At 45.0% G+C, this 20,432-nt stretch overlaps 1 long non-coding RNA gene across 1 annotated transcript in view; it reads right to left on the reverse strand.

Moving 5' to 3' along the window:
- Positions 1–18,427: 18,427 nt before the first annotated feature.
- The window catches only part of LOC117695318 (uncharacterized), a 114,630-nt gene continuing 112,625 nt past the window's right edge, over positions 18,428–20,432 (reverse strand). The window contains exons 5-6 of the long non-coding RNA XR_013105969.1: positions 19,441–19,798; positions 18,428–18,643 (exon numbers count right to left, since the gene is read on the reverse strand). This is a non-coding gene — a long non-coding RNA (uncharacterized LOC117695318). The remainder of the gene's footprint in view (positions 18,644–19,440; positions 19,799–20,432) is intronic.

A 20,432-nucleotide genomic window follows, 5' to 3' on the forward strand; every position in this document is an offset into this window, starting at 1 on the left:
AATACCATCTGTGCTGGATAGGTTTTGTCATCTTGACACAAGCTAGATCAGCGGCTCTCACCCTGTCAGATATCCCGCATATCAGATACTTACATTACAATTCATAACAGTGGCAAAATTAGCAACAAAATACACTTATGGTGTGTGTGTGGGGGGGCGTACCACAATATGAGAAACTTTATTAAAGAGTTGCAGCATTTAGGAAGATTGAGAGCCACCAAGCCATTGAGAGTCATATGGGAGAAGAGGACCTCAATTCTGAAGAATGTCAGTAGACAAGTTCCTGGGGCATTTTCTTAATTAGTAATTGATACAGGAGGGCCCAGCTCACTGTGAGTGTGGTCAAGTGGTCCTGTGTGGTATGAGAAAGCTGTCTGAGCAAACCATGTAAGCAGTGTTCCTTCATGGCCTCTGCTTCAGTTCCAGCTTCCAGGTTCCTGCCTTAACTTCCCTTCATGATATAAGTTGTAACCCTTCCTCCTAAACCCTTTCCTCCTTTTGGCCATGGTGCCTTATCACAACAATAGAAAGCACCAGGAGAGCAGCCCTCTCTCGCTTCTTCCCTTTCTCCTCCTTTCTTCTTTCTGGACTCTGTGCCAATCAGACCCCATGTACACAGATTAATATTGTCTGGTCTTAGGCTGGAGTTGTAGTTCAGTTGGTAGAATGTCTTTCTAGCATGCATGAGGCCCTTGGTTTTATTTTATTTTTTAATGTATGTAAGTACACCAATTGCTGTCTTCAGACACACCAGAAGAGGGCATCAGACCCCATTACAGATGGTTGTGAGTCACCATGTGGTTGTTGGCAATTGAACTCAGGACCTCTGGAAGAGCAGTCAATGCTCTTATCCACTGAACCATCTCTCCAGCCTCCAAGGCCTTTGTTTTTATTCCCCAAACCACATATTCTGGTCATTATGTGGTACACCTGTGATTCCCCCAGTACTCAAAGCAGGAGGATCTAACTTTCTAGGCCATCCTTAACTATACAATGAGTTGGAGGCCAGCCTAAGCTACATGAGACTTTGTCCCGTCTCAAAAAGAAGTATTATATGGGGCCTGGCTCAGTGGTTAAGAGTTCTTGCCACTCTTGCATAGGACCTGGGTTTGGTTCCTAGCACACACACATGGTGGCTCACAATTGTCTGTACTCCAGCTCCCCGAGAATCCAGTGTTCTCTTCTGGCCTCTGTGGGTTTCAGCACACACACAATGCACATACATACACACAGGCAAATACTCTTGATTCAAAAAAAAAAAAAAACAGGCCTAAAGGGCTCATTGAAACTCAGTGTAATAAATGTAACCACAGGGTAGGGATAAAGCATCAGGAGAGCCCAGAGGAGTACAGAAACCAAACCAACTCACAGTGGGAATGGATTCAATCCTAGGTAAGAGAATGCAAATCATTGGGGTGAGTTGACCTGACCAGAGATGATGAAAACGCCCCAGGCTTTCATACTGCCTGGGCTAAGGTTTCTACCCAGAGAGCTGAACAGAGGGTACCTGTCATAGAACTTTGAATGCTTCCCTGAGAGCTGGGCTCTTATCCTGGAGCCAGTGTTTCCCGGTATTGGGCTAGCTAGCTAGGCTACATAATTACCTGGCACCTGATATTTAAAAAAAAATCCACCCACATGGAGTCTCCTGCCAGAGGTGAGCGGTTTGGAGATTAAATAAGCATTTTTCTGGCTCTTTATTTTTCATAAGAATTTGTCCCGCTGTGCTCCAGACAGGGCTAAAGAATCACCCGAGAACTGTTTGACTTGGCAGTCTACTTCATGTAGTACGGTGACGAAAGCAACAGAAAGGATGAGGAGCCACAGGCTTGCTGCTCCACAGTCATTGTCATCTGTTCGTTTGGTTTCTGGTGACTTAAGAAGTTTTGTTTTGTTTTCAAGCCAAGCAAAACAAGGAAGTCCCCACTTACAGTCTTTGACCATGACTTGACTTGACTTGACAGCCTTGACTCTTCCATGTTCCCTCCTTGGGAGCAGAGACAGGTGACCACGTTCATTTCAACAACAGGGCTCCAACAGAAGGGTTCATGCAAGCACCCAAGGTGACAAGGAGAGTTAGAGGGCATGGTCCCCTACCCCTAACTTGCCCCCATCTTATTCAGACATTTCATGGAAGGATTTCCCTATAATGAGATGTGGCAATTTGAATAGGTATGGCTCTCATAGGTTCATGTGTTTCAGGGCTTGGCCACAGGGAGTGGCACTATTAGGAGGTGTGCCTTGTTGGAGGAAGTGCTGAATAGGTGGGTTTTGGATCTCCTATGCTCAAGCTCTTCCCAGTGTGGAATGAGCGCCTCCTTCTGCTGCCTTCAAATCAAGGCATAGAACTCTCAGCTCCTTTTCTCGCACCATGCCTACCTGCATGCTGCCATACTTCCTGCCATGATGATAATGGACTGAACCTCTGAAACAGTAAGTCAGGCCCAATACAATGTTTCCCTTTATAAGCGTTGCCTTGGTCATGGTGTCCCTTTGCAGCAACAAAACCCTAAGACACGACACTAGGCTTCCTGACTGACCCCTTCCATTTCAGAACCCAGCTCTTCACCATCCTGATATTGTGAAGCCTGTTCCTAAAAACTTTGTCCCATCTGTGATGTAGGTGGGAAGAAAGTCGCTCTGAGTACCTGGTATATTTGATTGTATGTGGCCATGAAAAAGCTTAGGCCCAAGGCCTTCGATCTAAGATGAAGGATGGGTAGTTCCTGGCAGTGGAAGTACTGACTGACTGACTGACAGTGGATTTGAGCTGGATTAGCAGGCAATGTGGGGGTCTCAAAGGGACAGGGTGAGTCTGAGGAGTTGGCTGGTCTGCAGGGTACCTGTCAAACAAACAGGTAAAATGAGTCCAGGTCACAAAGCAGTGACCTGGCCTGGATACAGGTACTAGGGGCAAAAATGACCATTGAATAGACAATAAAAGATGGCCCTACTAGAGGGTACAGCATAAGAAGTGAGGGGGCTGGTGTGTGGTGACGCACACCTTTTATCCCAGTGACCCAGGAGGTGGAGGCAGGCAGATCTCTGTGAGTCTGAGGCCAGCCTGGTCTACAGAGTGAGTTCCAGGCCAGCCAGGCTTCACATAGTGAAACCCTGTCTTATAAACAAAGAAGTGAATGGGAACTCAAGCATTTGAGGGAAAGGAAAGTCCTTGAATAATAAGAAAGACTAACTCATGATATATTAAAAAGAGAATAAAAATATCAAAACAACACCACTAATAATGAATTCTTTTTTTTTTTTTTTTTTGGTTTTTCGAGACAGGGTTTCTCTGTATAGCCTTTGGCTGTCCTGGAACTCACTCAGTAGACCAGGCTGGCCTCGAACTCAGAAATCCGCCTGCCTCTGCCTCCCAAGTGCTGGGATTAAAGGCGTGCGCCACCACTGCCCGGCATGAATTCTTAATCTTACTAAGCATGATTTTAAATTCTTTACATGCAATTATTTGCTTCTCCCCACCTCTCTCTCTGTCTCTCTGTCTCTCTGTCTCTCCTTCATATTTCTATCTCTCAACACAGTCTCATGTGCCAAGGCTGACCTCAAACTTGTAACGTAGCCATGCTGACCTTGAACTCCTGATCGTCCCATCTCTACCTCCCAGGAGCTAAGATTACAAGCCTGTGCTGCCACATCCTGGTCCCAATTTCTTACAGAAACCTGGAATAGATGCTGTTCCACTTCAGTGTCCCCCTAAGCTAATACCTGCTTGATGACTTGGCCCAGAGTGTGGTAGGATGAAAGTGGGCCCTGAAACACAGAGAAGAGAGATCACAGACTAAGCCCCCTGAAAATGTGAGCCAAACTAAAGACTTGAGTTGCTTCTGCCAGAAACTGGGTCCGAGCAATGAGGAAATTAACTAATACAGAAACTTGGTCCCAGAAAAGTGGATTGTTCCTGTGACTAAACCTGACCACAGGGATCTAAGACCTTTGCAACTGGTTTCTGATATGAATTTGAAAGAGGCTGGAGAAGGGGTAATGCTGACAGAAGCTCAATACCAGAATACTGACAGAAAAGCTGGAAGGAAAGACTGCCCACCGACGATTTCTATGGGAATGAAAGCTCTGGGGAACTAGATTAGAAGCACTACATTCTGGCAAAGAGTTTGCCTGCATTCTCACTGTGTGAGGTTGAATTTCTTTTATTAATGTTTATTAGTTGTAAAAATAAAACAAAACAAACAGCAGGAAGCCGGGGAAACAGCTCAGTTGGTAAAGTGACTGTCTTACACACATGAAAACCCATGCCAATCCCTAGAATTTGCATTTTTAAAAAAGCCAGGTATTCTTGTAATCCCAGGGCTGGGGAGGTCAAGCCTGGAGCTGGCTGGGCAGCAAGCTGAGCCTTGGTGAGCCCCAGGCTAATGACAGACCTATCTCAAAGGAGGCCGGTGCTCCTAAGAATAACAACCAAGCTTGTCCTCTGACACACACACACACACACACACACACACACACACACACTCGGATTGTATTCCTTCAAGGCTCTGCCCCACAGTTACCTGGCAACAGTCAGGTCTCCCTGACTCAGTGTAAAGGGGGCTGCTTGCCCCCTCCTTTCTCTCTTGCTCTCCCTCTGTCCTCTCATCCCTTCCCCCTCTCTCCACATTTCCCTCTCCTTTTTCTCTCCATGTGTTCCTGGCTGGACTCGACTCTCTCTCTCTCTCTCTCTCTCTCTCTCTCTCTCTCTCTCTCTCTCTCTCTCTCTCTCTGCCTTTCTCTATTTCTACTACCCCTCAACTCCCCTCCCTATGCCCTAAATAAACTCTATACTATACCTGTTGTGTGGCTGGTCTATCAGGAGGAAGGGATACCTCAGCATGGGCCCCCAAAAGGCACCCCTTTCCACCTCACCATACTGTGCCTCTACCAAACATATCCTAGCTCGCTCTTTCTTTTTTTTACAAACCGCAGCATGTATGTGATGTGATTTGGGCACCTCCAGCAATCCTCTTATGGCCTTGTGCCCTCCCACAGGATCCTCTTCCAAGACACTCCCCCTTCTGTATCTTTCATGGTTTTTGTTGTTGTTGTTTTTAGTTTAGGTTCCTCTCAAATGAGAATGTGATTTTGTTCTGAGTCTGGCCTGTGTCTGCAGCCATTCAGTCCTGACCACGCCTGATCGCCAGATCTCATCTGACTATTTCAGTGAGCATGACAATCACGGATTCCATCTTTTTTTCTGCAGGTGACATGATTCTGTCCCTCTGTATGGCTGAACAAAAATCCCTTTGTGATGTCTTCTCTCCCCCCCATCTCTTTCTCTCTGTCTCTCTGTCTCTCTGTCTCTGTCTCTCTCTGTCTCTCTCTCTCTGTCTCTCTCTCTCTGTCTCTCTCTGTCTCTCTCTCTCTCTCTCTCTCTCACACACACACACACACACACACACACACACACACACACACGCGTGGGGGGGGATGTGTGTTTGAGCTTACACTAACCGTCTCAGCAGAGATGACACTCTTACAGGATCGTAAATAGCAGTCAGAGATTCTTACCTTTACCCAGCAACAAGGCTTTTGTTCTCCTCTGGTTCTGAAGAGAAGAAAAATAGACAAACAAAACCCTTCAAATATTGACCTATAACACACAGTAGCTTAAGAAAGCCTAAATGTGCTTTCCCAAGTCTTGTGCTCTAATTTAGACATAGCTCTTACCTGATTTTAAAGGGATCCTATATTTCTCTGCTTGCAAAGGAAGCTCGCAATGAAATTATATTCCTCAAATCACATTTTAAGAGACCATAATAAAGATGTTTTTCAGATGGCCTCTCCCTGTGTAGCCCGCAGCTTACCACATTCTAAACACTGGAGAGTAAAGTCCCTCACAGTGCTTCACGCTGTGTCGCTGCAATTGGAAAGATGTCAGACTATGTCACCAATCAACACAAGCAATGTCCAAATTTATGCTTTCTTAAGCTAATGGGGTTTTTTGTAGGTAGACATTTGGAATAAAAGACTGAATACTGATTTGTGAAAACGGTGACCATATAGCAAGACAAAGGACTAAGCGTGGGGATGAGGAAATATTAATAAAACCACTAAATGAAACATTCTATATTAATTCTTTTGAGGGCTTTTGTGACTTCCTATCAAATTTCATCCACTCCTGTGTTTTCCGCCACATTGTGAGCTTATACATAAATACCCTTGAGAATACATAATCAGATACATGACTAATAGACTTACCAACTCCTCTAATAAAGGTAAAACATGCAGGGCGGGACAAGCTGTTTGGGATGGCTTAGTACTTAACTGATAAACATTGTTAATAAAGCTGCCCCCTGCTGTCCTGCTCGGAAATGCAGAAGCTTTAAAAAATCATCAAAGAAGGGATTTAAAAAGCCTACAAGATGGACTCTACAGCCTAAGGTCCCATTAAAGCCTTTTACACAATGAATAATGCTTGCCTTGGTGTTTAAAATCAGTGTCATGATGTACAAATGGCAACTTTGTCAATTTGTTTGAGGCCTACCTGATACTATAATGTCCCCCCACTTTCTACTCAGCTTAGCAAACTTTAGCATTTAGATCCCATTTGGGGGTGAGGGGGGTGTCAAAATTTCAAGTAGCCTAGACTAGACTCAAAGTCACTACAGAGCTGAGGTTTTGATCCCTCCTGCTTCCAACCCCCATTTAGATTTCTGGTTTTGAAAAAAAAAAATCGCTGGTAAATTCATTTCATACTTAAATCCAAAAGGTCCTTTTAAAATGGCTTAGCTTTCATATACCATATTTGCATTAAAAAGGATTACATGAAATACCATGGAGGTGGTAATAGCCACACTTACAGAAACAGCAAGAGAGGCCTTTGTTTGGTGCTGCTGTGCCTAGGATGTCATCTGTCCCTCTCAAAGGTTAATTGGGTTGAGAGATTGGTCCCCAGCGTGGCAAAATGGAAGCAGGAGCTTCCCAGAGATGGGGCCTAGATGGGAGGTCCTAGGTTGACAGGGAATGACTGGGGGTAGTCCTTGAAAGAGGATTACTCTAAAAGGTTGAACCTGACCCCACATGGTCGGTTGCCGTGGTTTCTCATCACTCGTTCCCACTAGTGATCCTGTGACTGCCATCTGCTATGACGTCAGACAGCTGAGAGGCCTTTTCCAGAGCTGAGCCGGTGACAGAACCATACGGCTTGAGCCTCTCGAACTGAGAGTTAAATAAACCATGTTTCTTTTTATGAATACCCTGCCCTGGCTCTTACATTGCCATAATGAAATGCTCATCTATGTCAGCGAGGCATTCTCTGAACACGTGACATCACTTTACCCTTATAACGACTCTGGGAAATGAGTTACTGTCTCCTGTTACAGTTTGAATATAAAATGTCCCCACAGACTCGTGTGTTAAAAGCCTAGTTACCTTCTGGAGCTATTTTCAGAGGGCATGGAAGCAGTAGGGGGACAGCACAGTTGGAGGAAGTCGGTCCCTGGGGGCGTGTCTCTGAAAGGTATTTTGTCCTGGCCCCTCCCATCTCTCTTTGTTTCCTAGGCACCAAGGTAAGGAGCTTTGCTCCTCCCTGCCCCTGCTACACCCCCCACCCCACGCCGCCCATGACCCTGAAATTTGTGAGACTCTAACAGAATGAAGATATTCTCGATCTGACCACTGGACTACTGAAACAATTGACCCCAAAGAAACAGGCACACCTACCCCGACTCCCCTGCAACCTCATGCTGGGAGAAGAAAAAGGCACCAGCCAGAGGGGGAACTTGTCTCCAAGCTAGAGATTTTGCATAGTTCTAACAACTTGTCAGACCACCTACCAGAATGAGATGGAAGCCCAGAGAAGGGGTTAAGGGTAGATGGGACCACGCTTTGATCCTTGCTTAGATGTACATGTCCTTGGCCCTCTATTTAAACTTTGGTCTCACTTCAAGATCCCAAAGTCAGACTTGGCGGACTTGCGGGATCTCTTTGTGCCTCTTCTCAATGTGGCCTCAGTGAATAAATCACTTCATTCTGCTTTCCACCAATACTTTGTGAATGAAATGGGTACAGTTAAAAAACCCAAAGAGCTGATCTGCTTTGTGGGTGAAAAAGAGAAAAGTTTATTCCAAACTACCAAGGCTGTGTCTCAGGAAAGCAGAGAGAAGTGTGTGTGTGTGTGTGTGTGTGTGTGTGTGTGTGTGTGCGCGCGTGCATGCATGTCTTGGAAAAAAGAATTTCTTCAGGAATCTGACAATTTGACTCTTAAATGTCTTAGTGAAGATGGGTAGCCAAACTTTGGGGCACAGGCTGTGATCCCCAAGTTCTACAACAAAACTATAAAGTTTCCCTCCTTTTAAATCATTTCTCTTCAGGCATTTGTCTTGGCAACAGAGGTCTGACTAATATATCCCATTTTTGTTGTTGTTGTTTTTTTAGACAGGGTTTCTCTGTGCAGCCCTGGCTATCCTGAACTCTCTCTTTCTTTGTAGAGCAGGCTGGCCTCGAACTCACAGAGATCTATTTCCTCTGCCTCCAGAATGCTGGGACTAAAGGCGTGCGCCACCACTGCTCAGCAACATATCCCATTTTAGATGAGACAACCAGGGCACACAGAGCTAAAGCACGGTGTAAGTATGTCGAGGCAGAATTCAAAGCTGCCATCTCAACAGAAACCCTTGATGCTAGTTGGTGATTAGTCTTGCTTGAGCCAAAAGAAAGCACTGGCCTAGAATAAGTACCAAACAAAGAGGAGAGATTCAACTCAAGGATTGAATGTGTACTTTTTGAAAATTACACTTTGGGGAGGTAGGGTACATACGTACAACAGTGTATGTATTAAGGTCAGAGACATCTTTCAGGAGGTGGGTCTCTTTTTGCATTAGGTGGGTTCCAGGGAAAACTCAGGTTGTCAGGCTTGGCAGCAAGCACCTTTACCCACTTTGCTGGCCCCTGAATCTGTATTGTTAGGGTTTTGTGACAGAAAAGTACCTTGGCAGATCCGGGGTCAAGGAATGCCACAAAGATTATACCATGCAACTGCATGCAAGGTTGTGAAAGGTCACCTCTGAGCAGGGACAAGAGAGACAGACAGACAAAAGGTATGTGACTCATGGCAACAATGGAAATGTGTCCCATTTGGTGGCTGGTGATGCCGTGGCTGCTGGCACTGACTCGCTGAAGGTGGGCTGTGGAAGCACCTGGTTTTTAACATTTCTCCATTTTTGAAAATTTTTTTAAAGATTTATTTATTTTGTATGTGAGTATACTGTCACTGTCTTCAGACACAGCAGAAGAGGGCATCAGACCCCATTACAGATGGTTGTGAGCCACCATGTGGTTGCTGGGACTTGAACTCAGGACCTCTGGAAGATCAATCACTGAGTTCTCGCTCCCTTTTGTTTATTATAAAAGGTGAAGAAATATGAAGGGGTGACTGGTAAGGCAGAAATGAGAATGCCATGCTCTTCAGACTACATCCTGCTGTCTGGGGGCCAGGTGTCGACACCTTTGGGGACCCAAGAAAGCTGGGATGCTGGCTTAATCCTGGAGTAGGCTGTTACACTTGCTGTCCAGGCTCTCCAGGACCATCTGGGGGTAGGGGTGTGCAGGCAATGGCTGTGGGGCTGGACCATCTGGAGCTAGCCACTTTGAAACTGTCTAGGATGCAGATTTTGAGGGAACACCCAGAGTTGGCAGGTTGATGGAACAGATATATATTAGGGGCAGAAAATAAAGTTAAGGTGTTTAGGGGATTTTTTTTTCCTAAAGTGTACATTTGAAACTTTTAGGCCCATGGTCTTGGTAGTTGGGGGAAGGGAGTCCCAAGACCATGAAAAGCAAGGGTGGGAGAAGGGGGGAGAGGATCCCACCCTTAGGGATAAGCAAAATAGACAGGAGGAGAAACAGGCTGTTGATTGACAGGACTTATCTGAACTCTATTTGGCCCGAAAGGTGGATTCAAGGAAATTCCCTGAAGCTTATACGAATGCTTTTAAGTTTACAAGAAGAGATAAGTTTTAGACACATTAGTATTACTGTTTGTAACGTGTTCTAAAATCCACAGTCTGCAAAAGGCAGTAGATTCACACCTTAGAGTCACAATAGAAGCTTGGGGGCCCCAAATGATTTTGGGTTAAAAGCATGACCGCTCTTTCCTCTGTCCAGATGAGGGTGAACACAGACTGGACAGGTGCTTTAGCACACTGAGACGCTCGTTAAGTCTGTACTCAGAAGACAGCCGAAGGAAACATAAAACCTGGAGCTTGGTACTGATAATAGTAGCCAGTGCTTACCAGAGCTAGATTAATAGCCCTTAAATAATTTTCTTTTTAAAAAAGATTTATTTATTTTATGTATGTAAGTACACTGTCTGTCTTCAGACACACCAGAAGAGGGCATCAGATCCTGTTACAGATGGTTGTGAGCCATCATGTGGTTGCTGGGAGTTGAACTCAGGATCTCAGGAAGAGCAGCCAGTGAGGTTAACCGCTGAGCCATTTCTCCATCTCCCCCCCCCCCCCCTTAAAATCATTTTCTTATACCTTTACAAATTGCATTTACACACCTTAGGACACTTTCTTAGACCTCTATACAAGGTTGCATTTATGTATCTTAAGCATTTTCTTAGATCCTCACAACTTAAGCTTTCATATCCTCAGAGCCTGCATACATCTTTATTCAATCCAGTCGTTCACCATGAGACACAGCTGGTTGAGTCACTGTAAAGCTCTTTAAGTAAAGGAATAGTAACTTTTTACCAAAGTTACTTTGAAATCTGTTTTGTAACTTTATCTCTTTTCTGAGTCTGGTATAAGGTAAAGGAGTCCTCTTTCTCTAAAAGCTCTCTAGTGATGCCTGAGGCCTTCGGGGAGGAGCTGGTACCCTTGCTGCTATTAAACTGACAAATGTATTACTAACCTAGTCAGCAATGCCATCGGAGATCTGAGAAGGATAAATGTCACCAGAGTAAGCAGGAAGTACAGACCAAGCAACTCCCAAATCTATTTAAAATGACAGACTTATCAGCTACCTCAACAATTACTCTAGGTTCTTGGGTGGTCGTCTTCATTTTGTTCGGGGCACACAGGTCCTAGGACAGCATCAGTCTTTGACTACAAGGCCCAGAAGATCTAAAGGACTTTATTGTGGAGTAGGAACTTGAAGGAGAGCCTGGGGACTGGCCTGCCTTGTCAAGGCCAATCAGGCCAATCAACTCACCAGTGTCCTACTTTTCCACAGTGTGGACAGGGTCCTGGAGTGGTCAAGGTAAAGGGTAGTGTTTCACCCAATGGTTGGTTTTGTCACATTTAAAGTAAGCTCCAGGAGGAGTTTTTCTGTGCCCTCAACTTCTTTGGAGAAGATTAGGGGTGCTGTCAGGAGCTGACTTATCTCTCTATTATGAAATGCTTTTTTTGTTTTGTTTTGTTTTTTCGAGACAGGGTTTCTCTGTGTAGCTCTGGCTGTCCTGGAACTCATTCTGTAGACCAGGCTGGCCTCGAACTCAGAAATCCACCTGCCTCTGCCTCCCAAGTGCTGGGATTAAAGGCGTGCGCCACCACTGCCCGGCATGCTTTTTCTTTTGAAAAAAGATCTATCTATCTATTTATTTATGCACACGAGTGCTCTGTTTTCATGCACACCAGAAGAGAGAGTCAGATTCCATTACAGAAGGTTGTGAGTCACCATGTGATTGCTGGGAATTGAACTCAGGACCACTGGAAGAGCAGCCAGTGCTCTTAACTGTTAAGCCATCTCTCCAGCCCCCAAAAGCTTTTTCACTAAACACTTTAGATGCCATATTCAGCAGGTATCTGAAAAGTTTTGAGGACCATTAGCTATTAAATATATCTAAACTAAACAAACTTTGTTTCTAATTACTTGTTTTAGGCTTAACTTTGAAAACATAGAAGGATAAATAAAGTTTATTCCTGTAATAATGATTAGTATTTAACATGACTACAAGTATAGTTCTGAACATATCAAAGAATTTGATCATTTATAAGGTGACTATTAACTTGCATGTCTTAATTACCTTTTGACAGTTTACAATGAGTTAGCAGCTTTTTTAAGATTGGGATTTCATAGCTTTATCCCTGTTAAGTTTGAACCTTAAAAATAACCATTTTCTAATTGAAGCTCCTTTGGTATCACAAAACTTTTTATTATAGATACAGTTCACATTGAGACTGTTGAGGACATGGCTGCTGGTGCTGAGTCTCTGAAGGTGAGTTGGCGGTGAACCTGGTTTCTAATGTCAAGTGGAAACTTAAGGGTTCTTCGGAAAGTTTGTTGTGTTGGATGGTGTTCTGCTGGGCAAACACATGAAGGAGTGTTTTCCTGACGTGGACACAAGTGAAAGGCTAAGGCAGACTTGTGAAGAAACATTTGGCTGAAGCAGACACAGGACAGAGGATGTTCTGCTAAAGCAAGCACGTGAGAGGACACGTGATGAAGGATTCTTTGCTAACAACACACATGTATTGGTCTGCCTTACACTGTGTAGTTGAGTGGCATTTGTCAGATCTCCACAGAGAGAAACACACTAAAAAAACTTCTGGTGGTGTGCTGCAGCTTCCTGCCAGTTCCTCAGACTCAGGCTAACTGGCAGAGCGATGACAGCTGAGGCAGACACGTGCTGTTTGGAGAGTATAAATAGGACTCACTGGCTGGTGACAAGGCTAAGCTTGACCTGCTGCTTATAGAGTTAGTGTGTGATGCTTGTTGGTCCGGAGTCTTCGCTGATCTTCACTTGACTGAGAGAGGCACAACAGAGAACTTCTCCTGGTGTCCCTCCTGGTCCTTTCTGCTGACTCATGCCAAGGCTGAGGCCTTGGCTGTCTATGCTAGGTTGTGCCACCCCTGCTGGTTTGTGTTTGCTATCTTGACTCTACTTAACTGGACTGCTGATGTATCTGAACCTGTGAACTGAACTGCTGATTTCCAGACAACACAGACTGGAGTCTCCCCAAAGAACCATTTCTAAACAGCTCCACTTCCCCTGTATCCTTTCTTTTCCACTACTTCTGGTGGTTGGGGGCTAAAAGGGAGGTTAAAGCACTTAAGAACCATCATTAAAAGTAAGATCTGAAAAAAGTTAAAGTTACACTAATGTGTATATTTTAAGAATTTTTTTCATTTACTTTATAAAACAAAAGTCATGACTACAGTGCTAAATGTTTAAATGATACATTCTTCATTTGTGCATATATTCAAATTAAAGCAAAATACACATAATAATATTAGGTCTCACAGTCAGGACATATGACTGAAGTGCCTATTTAACGTATCAAAGTGGAACTGAGCACGAGGCTCCCAGCACCTCTAGGTACCTGTTATGGAATTATCCTGCCTGGAATATACCCTACCCTAAACTCTCCAGCCCAGCGACTAAGCTGAACCCCTTTCCCTAACTTCTCTTCCCTAAATAACCCAGTCATTTTGGCTATGCCAGTCCTTCTTGGTCTCCTGGATCACTTCTGGCCTCTTGGCTCCTGGTTCCTCTTTTTGCTCCCCCAACCCCTGCCTTTTATGGCCAGGTTCAGTCTGGATCATTCCAGATACCTCTAGCTATGTTCTGGCTCATAAACAATAAACTTCTTCCACCATTTCTAAAAGCATCATGCCCTCCTTTAATTTATTTTCTTCATTTAGGAGTGGGTGGAATCACCATAGAAATTCATGGAAGGTTTGTAGTATCCATGATTAAAAGCTGAAAGATGATAGTTGTGTACCTGAAGCACATGCTCTCTCTGTCTCTGTCTCTCTCTGTCTCTTTCTCTGTCTCTGCAGGATACATGTATACATGTTTATGTATGTGTATATATGTGCATGCCTGTGAATGCATGCATGGAAATCAGAGGTTGATATCAAATGTTGTCTTCTTCTTCTCCTTCTCCTTCATCTGCTGCTGCTGCTCAACATCTTGTTTTTTGAGATGAGGCATCTCACTGAATAAGGAGTCTACTGATTGGCTAAACTGGCTGACCAGCACACACCCAGGGTTCTGTCTTTACCTCCCAGTACTAAGATAATCATGTGCCTCAATGACAGTTTTTTCCCTTAACATGTACTACCCATGTTATACAAATCTAAGTCTTTGTACTTGAACAACCCCAAAATTCTGAATGTATTTATTATATTCCATTTTTGTGTGTGTTTTAAGACAGGGTCTTCTGTAGCCCAGGGTGGCTATGTGGCAGAGGATGACCCTGAACTTGTGATATTGCTACTTCTACTTCCCAAGTGCTGAGATTTCAGGCATGGAAAGTTTGTAGTATCCATGATTAAAATCTGAAAGATGAACTGAGTGGCAGTGATGGTGCATGACTTTAATCCCTGCACTTGGGAGGCAGAGGCAGGCGGATTTCTGAGTTTAAGGCCAGCCTGGTCTACAGAGTGAGTTCCAGGACAGCCAGGGCTACACAGAGAAACCCTGTCTTGGAAAAAAAATACAAAGAAAAAAATGTAAATTAAATCTGTAAGATGATAGGTGTGTAGCTAAAGAGGCAGGATTCTCTCTCTCTGTCTGTCTCTGTCTCTCTCTCTCTGTGTGTGTGTGTGCGCGCGCGCGCGCGCGTGCGCGCACGCGCACAGTACTGGGGATTGTACATGCTTGGCAGTCACTCTAATAATGGAGCTTTATTCTCATCCCTATGTTAGTTTTGTTAATTCTGTTTTTCTTTCCCTCCCAGTTTTACCAAGCTCTCACTGACAAGTCAGAATTCTATCTATTTAGGGTGTTTGGTGTGATGCGTTGATATATGCATACATTACAACATGATCACCACAGCTAAGCTAATTGGCATATCCATCACCTCTCCACAGCAAGGTGTCATCAGAAGCCTGTCAGCCTTAGCTCGGGCTCTTTTCTGCTCCTTTACTATTAATCAGAACGGATGGTATTTCTGAGAAAGAAAGGGCCTGCCCCACTCACCCGCCTCCAGGTCCTGCATTGTCATTCTCTCTTGATGTGGCTGCTTCCAAGTAAAGCTGGGCCTGGCGGGTAGTCTGAAAGCCTTGGGTAGCCTGACAACCACTTTTTTTTTTTTAAAAAGGTGGATTTCTTTGCAGTTGGGCCTGAATCGGGAGAATAAAATTTTCAGGTTCTCTTCACTTTCCCTGTATGATATTACACTTTATAGAAAAGATACAGTTATATAAATATGGAGAATCAGCTGCAGGGGTATCATTAAAACGGCCTAGAGGCCAGGTTTCCTACGAGCTGGGCTTCTGGCAGCCCCTCCTCTGGTGTAGGGACTTGAGGCTATTCTCAGCCATTTTCTTGAGAACAGTTCATTCTTTAGGTCCCTGTTGAGACTTTCTAACCCTGCTTCTTTGTGACTTATTTCTTGGTCTTGAAGGATTTGAGGTGCTGTGTCATCTACAGGCCAGTGTGAGCTTTCCTGAAATATGCTTGCACTTACATAACTGCTGTGAGTGTGTGTTCACATGTGTGTCCATGTGAAATCCAGAGGTTGATGGCAGATGTTTTCCTCAGTCACCACTCTTTATCTTATGGGTTTTAAAATTTTTTTGATATATTATTATTAGGGTATGGTAGTGTAGTGTGTGTGTGTGTGTTAGAGAGAGGGAGGAGAGAGGGAGAGGAAGAGGGAGAGGGAGAGAGAGGGAGAGAGAGAGCCATGTACTCTATGGGTATTGTCTTAGCAGTTCTTCTAGGCTCAGTTACCTAGCAACAGCCAGGTACTAGCCTGGCTTGCAACAAAAGGACTGTTTGAAAGGACTGTTTGGGTCTCTCTCTCTCCCTCCCTCCCTCCCTCCTCCTCCATCCTCTCCTCCTCTCCTCTCCTCTCTCTCTCTAACACACACACACACACATACACACACACACACTACACTACTATTCTCTCTCTCTCTCTCTCTCTCTCTCTCTCTCTCTCTCTCTCTCTCTCCCACACACACACACACACATGATCCTGGCCTCCTGGTCTCTTCCCTTCTTTCTCTCTCTCTGTCCTTTTCTGTCTCCTTTCTTTGCCTCTATCCCCTTCCCCACAGCCCCTTCCCATGTCCCAATATAAATAAACTTCATTTTATACTAGACCAGTCATATGGCTGGTACCTGTGTGCACATAGAATATGTTTAAAAAGCCCTGCTCTGACAGATAGCCACTCCTCCTTGTGCAGCCTCTCTGTGTTGCCTGGCATAGGGGAACCCTCACCATGTGCTACTGGGTCTAAGAGTAGAGAGGTAGAGCGGTAACCCTTCTTTAAGACCTTCTGGCCTATCAGCACAGCCTAAACCTGCAGTTCTCAACTTTTCTAATGCTTTGACCCGTTAATACAGTTCCTCATGCTGTGGTGAGCCCCAACCATAAAATTATTTTCATTGCTACTTCATAACTGTGGTTTTGCTACCGTTATAAATCCTAACTTAGCCGGGCAGTGGTGGCGCACGCCTTTAATCCCAGCACTTGGGAGGCAGAGGCAGGCAGATTTCTGAGTTCGAGGCCAGCCTGGTCTACAGAGTGAGTTCCAGGATAGCCAGGGCTAAACAGAGAAACCCTGTCTTGAACCCCCCCCCCCAAAAAAAATTGTAACTTAAATCTGTGCTTTCTGATGGTCTTAGGTGACCCCTGTGGAAGGGTCATTTGAGCCCCAAAGTCGCAATCCACAGGTTGAGAATCACTGATGTAAAGTGGGACGATGCCCGCAGCACTTCTTGCCACGCTTGTATCTTACCCCCTAACTCTAGCCAGAGTTCCTTGGTTCTTCACACAGATATGAATGCAGCCACCGTATGAAGGGTGGGCACTGAACTCAGTGGCAGAGGGCTTGGCCTGTCACTGAGAGGTTCTGGGTCCCATTTCCAGAACCGCAAGCAAAATAAAAACCAAATTGCTGCAGACGAACAACCTTTTTCTTGATGATCAATTCAGAACTAAACTGGTAGTATTGAATTTGAGCCTGGGGATCTCGGATCATTGTTTATATCGCAGCTCTGGCCTTGCTCTTTGATTTTAGACTGGGGATGAACTCAAAAGAATGGACATTCTGTTACGTGGCAATTTTTTTTGTTTGTTTGTTTTTTGTTTTTTTTTTGTTTTTTTTGTTTTTTGGTTTTTTCGAGACAGGGTTTTTCTGTGTAGTCCTGGCTGTCCTGGACTCAGTCTGTAGACCAGGCTGGCCTCGAACTCAGAAATCCACCTGCCTCTGCCTCCCAAGTGTTGGGATTAAAGGTGTGCGCCACCACCGCCCGGCACAATTATTGGTACCAACCTGTGATTTACTTAACAGGAGTTGGTGGGAAGTTTTGGTTTAGTTCCTCATTTTCCTCTCAATGCATATATTCGTATAATCATGGAAATTGCAAAATATAGTTTGAATTGCGTACTTATGGAGTGTCAGCTATGTGTGCTAAATCCAGTACTGTGGAGTCTTCATTTCAACTCTTTTCCTGCTTGGAGCACGAAGGACATTTTTTAGTTAATTTCCTTGGTCTGGGCTTCGTTTGCCATCTCCCTGGCATGAAGAGATTGATGTGTTTTCTATGAGATGCTGGGTTTTCATTTTTAGAGTCTAGGCAGTCTGATAGCCGCAGCCATCATTATGTGCCTGGCGGCTTAAGTTTTAGCTCTTGGGTCTGGATTTCTGTGTCATTGAATGTGATTTCTACCCCCTACTTGCTCACCTTGTGATGTACCCTTAGCCGCACCCTGAAGAACTCAGTTAGTTTCTTTGTGGGTAGTGGCTTCCATGATAAAGCAATATATCCTCCCCACACACCCAGAGGCTCTGCATTCCATGCTGGAGGAGCTGGTGAGCCAGGAGCCTTACACTGCAGGGGAAATGGCTGGAGCTGAGCCGAGCTCTTTACCTGGCAGTGCCTCCCATTGGTGCAGAGAATTAGTCCTCTGCTCCGTCATTCCAGATGGAACTGCATCTGCAGAGACCTCATTTGCTGGGGATATTTGTCTGCCCTGTCTGCAGCCACCATTATTTTAGAATAGTACACGTCATGCTCCTTTGAGCCTAATACACAATAAGGAACACATTCTCTCTCTCCCTCCCTCTCTCTCTCTCTCTCTCCCTCCCTCCTCTCTCTCTCTTCTCTCTTCCTGTCTCTCCCTCCTCTCTCTCCCTCCTCTCTCCCTCTTCTCTCTTCCTGTCTCTCCCTCCTCTCTCTCCCTCCTCTCTCCCTCTTCTCTCTTCCTGTCTCTCCCTCCTCTCTCTCCCTCCTCTCTCCCTCTTCTCTCTTCCTGTCTCTCCCTCCTCTCTCTCCCTCCTCTCTCCCTCTTCTCTCTTCCTGTCTCTCCCTCCTCTCTCTCTCCCTCCTCTCTCTCCCTCTCCCTCTCCCTCTCCCTCTCCCTCTGTCTGTCTGTCTGTCTCTCTCTCTCTCTCTCTCTCTCTCTCTCTCTCTCTCTCTCTCTCTCACACACACACACACACACACACATATGCACACAACAACGACGGAGGGAAAGAAACAGCATAACAAAACCCTATTTGTTCTGTGATTCTTGTTTTTCTCTTTTCCAATGAATTGACTGGATGTGAGGCTGGAGCTCAGTTGTTAGAGCGCTTGCTGAGAATTCACAAGGCCCTGCGTTCCACCCGCCCCAGCCTGTGAACCTGATGTGGCAGGGCATGCTTCTAATTCCAGCATTCAGGAGGGAAAAGCAGTAAGGTTTAAAGTCCAAGGTCAGTATGGTTTATACAAGACCTGTCTTTTTTCCTAAGAAGGTAGAAAAAGAAAGAGAAGAAGAAATGATTGGTACTCATTTAACAAAAGTTTTCTCCACTCTGTAGACCAGGTTAGCCTGGAACTCACAGAGATCCATCCACCTGCTTCTGCCGCTGGAGGACCGGTATCAAGGGCGTGCATCACCACACCTGTACCCAGCTTCAGAGATTTGAAAACTTCCTGAGGAGTCTTGAGTCCCACTCCCACAGTTTTGGAGTCAGTCCTCAGATAGTCACAGAAATCAAGAATGCTTTCACTGTCACAACTCTGTCTATTTCTTCTGTAAATTGCTTTCATATTTCTATGGTCAGATTTCTTATATTCTTTTTCCCTTTCAAGTCAACTCCTTGCTGATAGAAGGTGACTTACTCCCAACCCCCACCCCCACCCCATGTCGTCTGTGTGCTCTCTTTGGAGACCGCCTAATACACATTGGCTCTTTGGTTCTCTCAGTCACAATTGTGTGTATCAGTCACAGTCCACGGAGACGATAGACTCCAAATGGCTAACTTGAGAAGAATCAAATAAGAAGTATTCATTAAATGTGGCAAAGCCTAGGGAAACCACTAGAGACCTGGCTGGTGAGACTCTGGGCATGCCTATGCCATCACTAGGCCCTGGAGAACCTGGAGCTGAGAGCAGTAGAGATAGGTGTTGGCCAAGGCATGGGGCCATACTTAGATGCCAATGCCCTAAACAGAGGCAAGAATTGCATGTCCCCAGCTCTCCTCCTCCCACCCTCCATCCCTTTGTTGTCCTGCTGAGGATCCTGGGGGGTGGACACCCACCTAGGAGCCAGAGGCCACGAAGATTCTGTTGGCAGACTCGGCAAAGCTGGAAGGCCAAGAGAACAGACATTTTATGTAACTAGAATCCACAGTGGAACGCAGTCAACATTCTTTCCTTTCTTAAGTAAATTTGGTTTTCCTTGGAGTTAATAATTGTCCCCTTTTCTTTTAGAAACTTTGTTTTCAATTTCTGTTTCTTGTGTTTCAAATGTAGGTTGTTTTCTTTCTTTCTTTTTCACCAAAATTATTCATCCTTTTTCTCTTACTCCCCAAGGTAACCATGTTCTCTTCTCTTAAGGGATTCTTCTTGTACTCTGCTCACAGGAGGGTAGTGTTGTCCTGACCTGTGCAGGGATGTCTAAATGTACAAAAGAAAATTACTGTTCTGAGAGAGATAGTCACACTGCCACTTTCCAAGCCTCCAATCGAGTTGCATCATCATTTTGACTAAACCAACATCTAACCTTACATCATTATAACTGTAGAAATGTGCTTCATGGTGAAGCTATATAGTACCCTCCCTCAAAAGTAGATCTCCTTGCTTGCTTAGCTTTTTTCTTTCTCAGTTGCCCATTTTCTTCATTTATGTTTTGTAAATACTAAGAATTAATCCGCCTCCCAATCTTTTATTGCCATCCAATTCTCTTTCCCTCCCTTCTTTTCTCCTTCTCTCTTTCTTTTCCTTATTTCCCCCTCCCTCCCTCCTCTCTCTCTCTCTCCCTCTCTTTCTTCCACTGCTGAGAATAGAACCCAGGGCTTCCTGTGTAACTAAGCCTATACTCAGCCCTGAGCTACCTCCCAGCCCTTCTGTGCTCATCCGTTATTCACCAGCATCCAGTTTCCAAAGAATCCACTAGATCTGTCTGCAGTGCTTGCACGCTGGTGGTCTGGAAGTCTCACCCAACTGTCACCCTGGGAGCTCCCATCACCACCCTCTTGAGTTACAACTCCTGCTTGCCAGGAGTTTTCTTCCTTGCTGGAGCAGTTCCCCT

Source organism: Arvicanthis niloticus, chromosome X (genome assembly GCF_011762505.2).
Source record: "Arvicanthis niloticus isolate mArvNil1 chromosome X, mArvNil1.pat.X, whole genome shotgun sequence".
NCBI lineage: Eukaryota > Metazoa > Chordata > Mammalia > Rodentia > Muridae > Arvicanthis > Arvicanthis niloticus.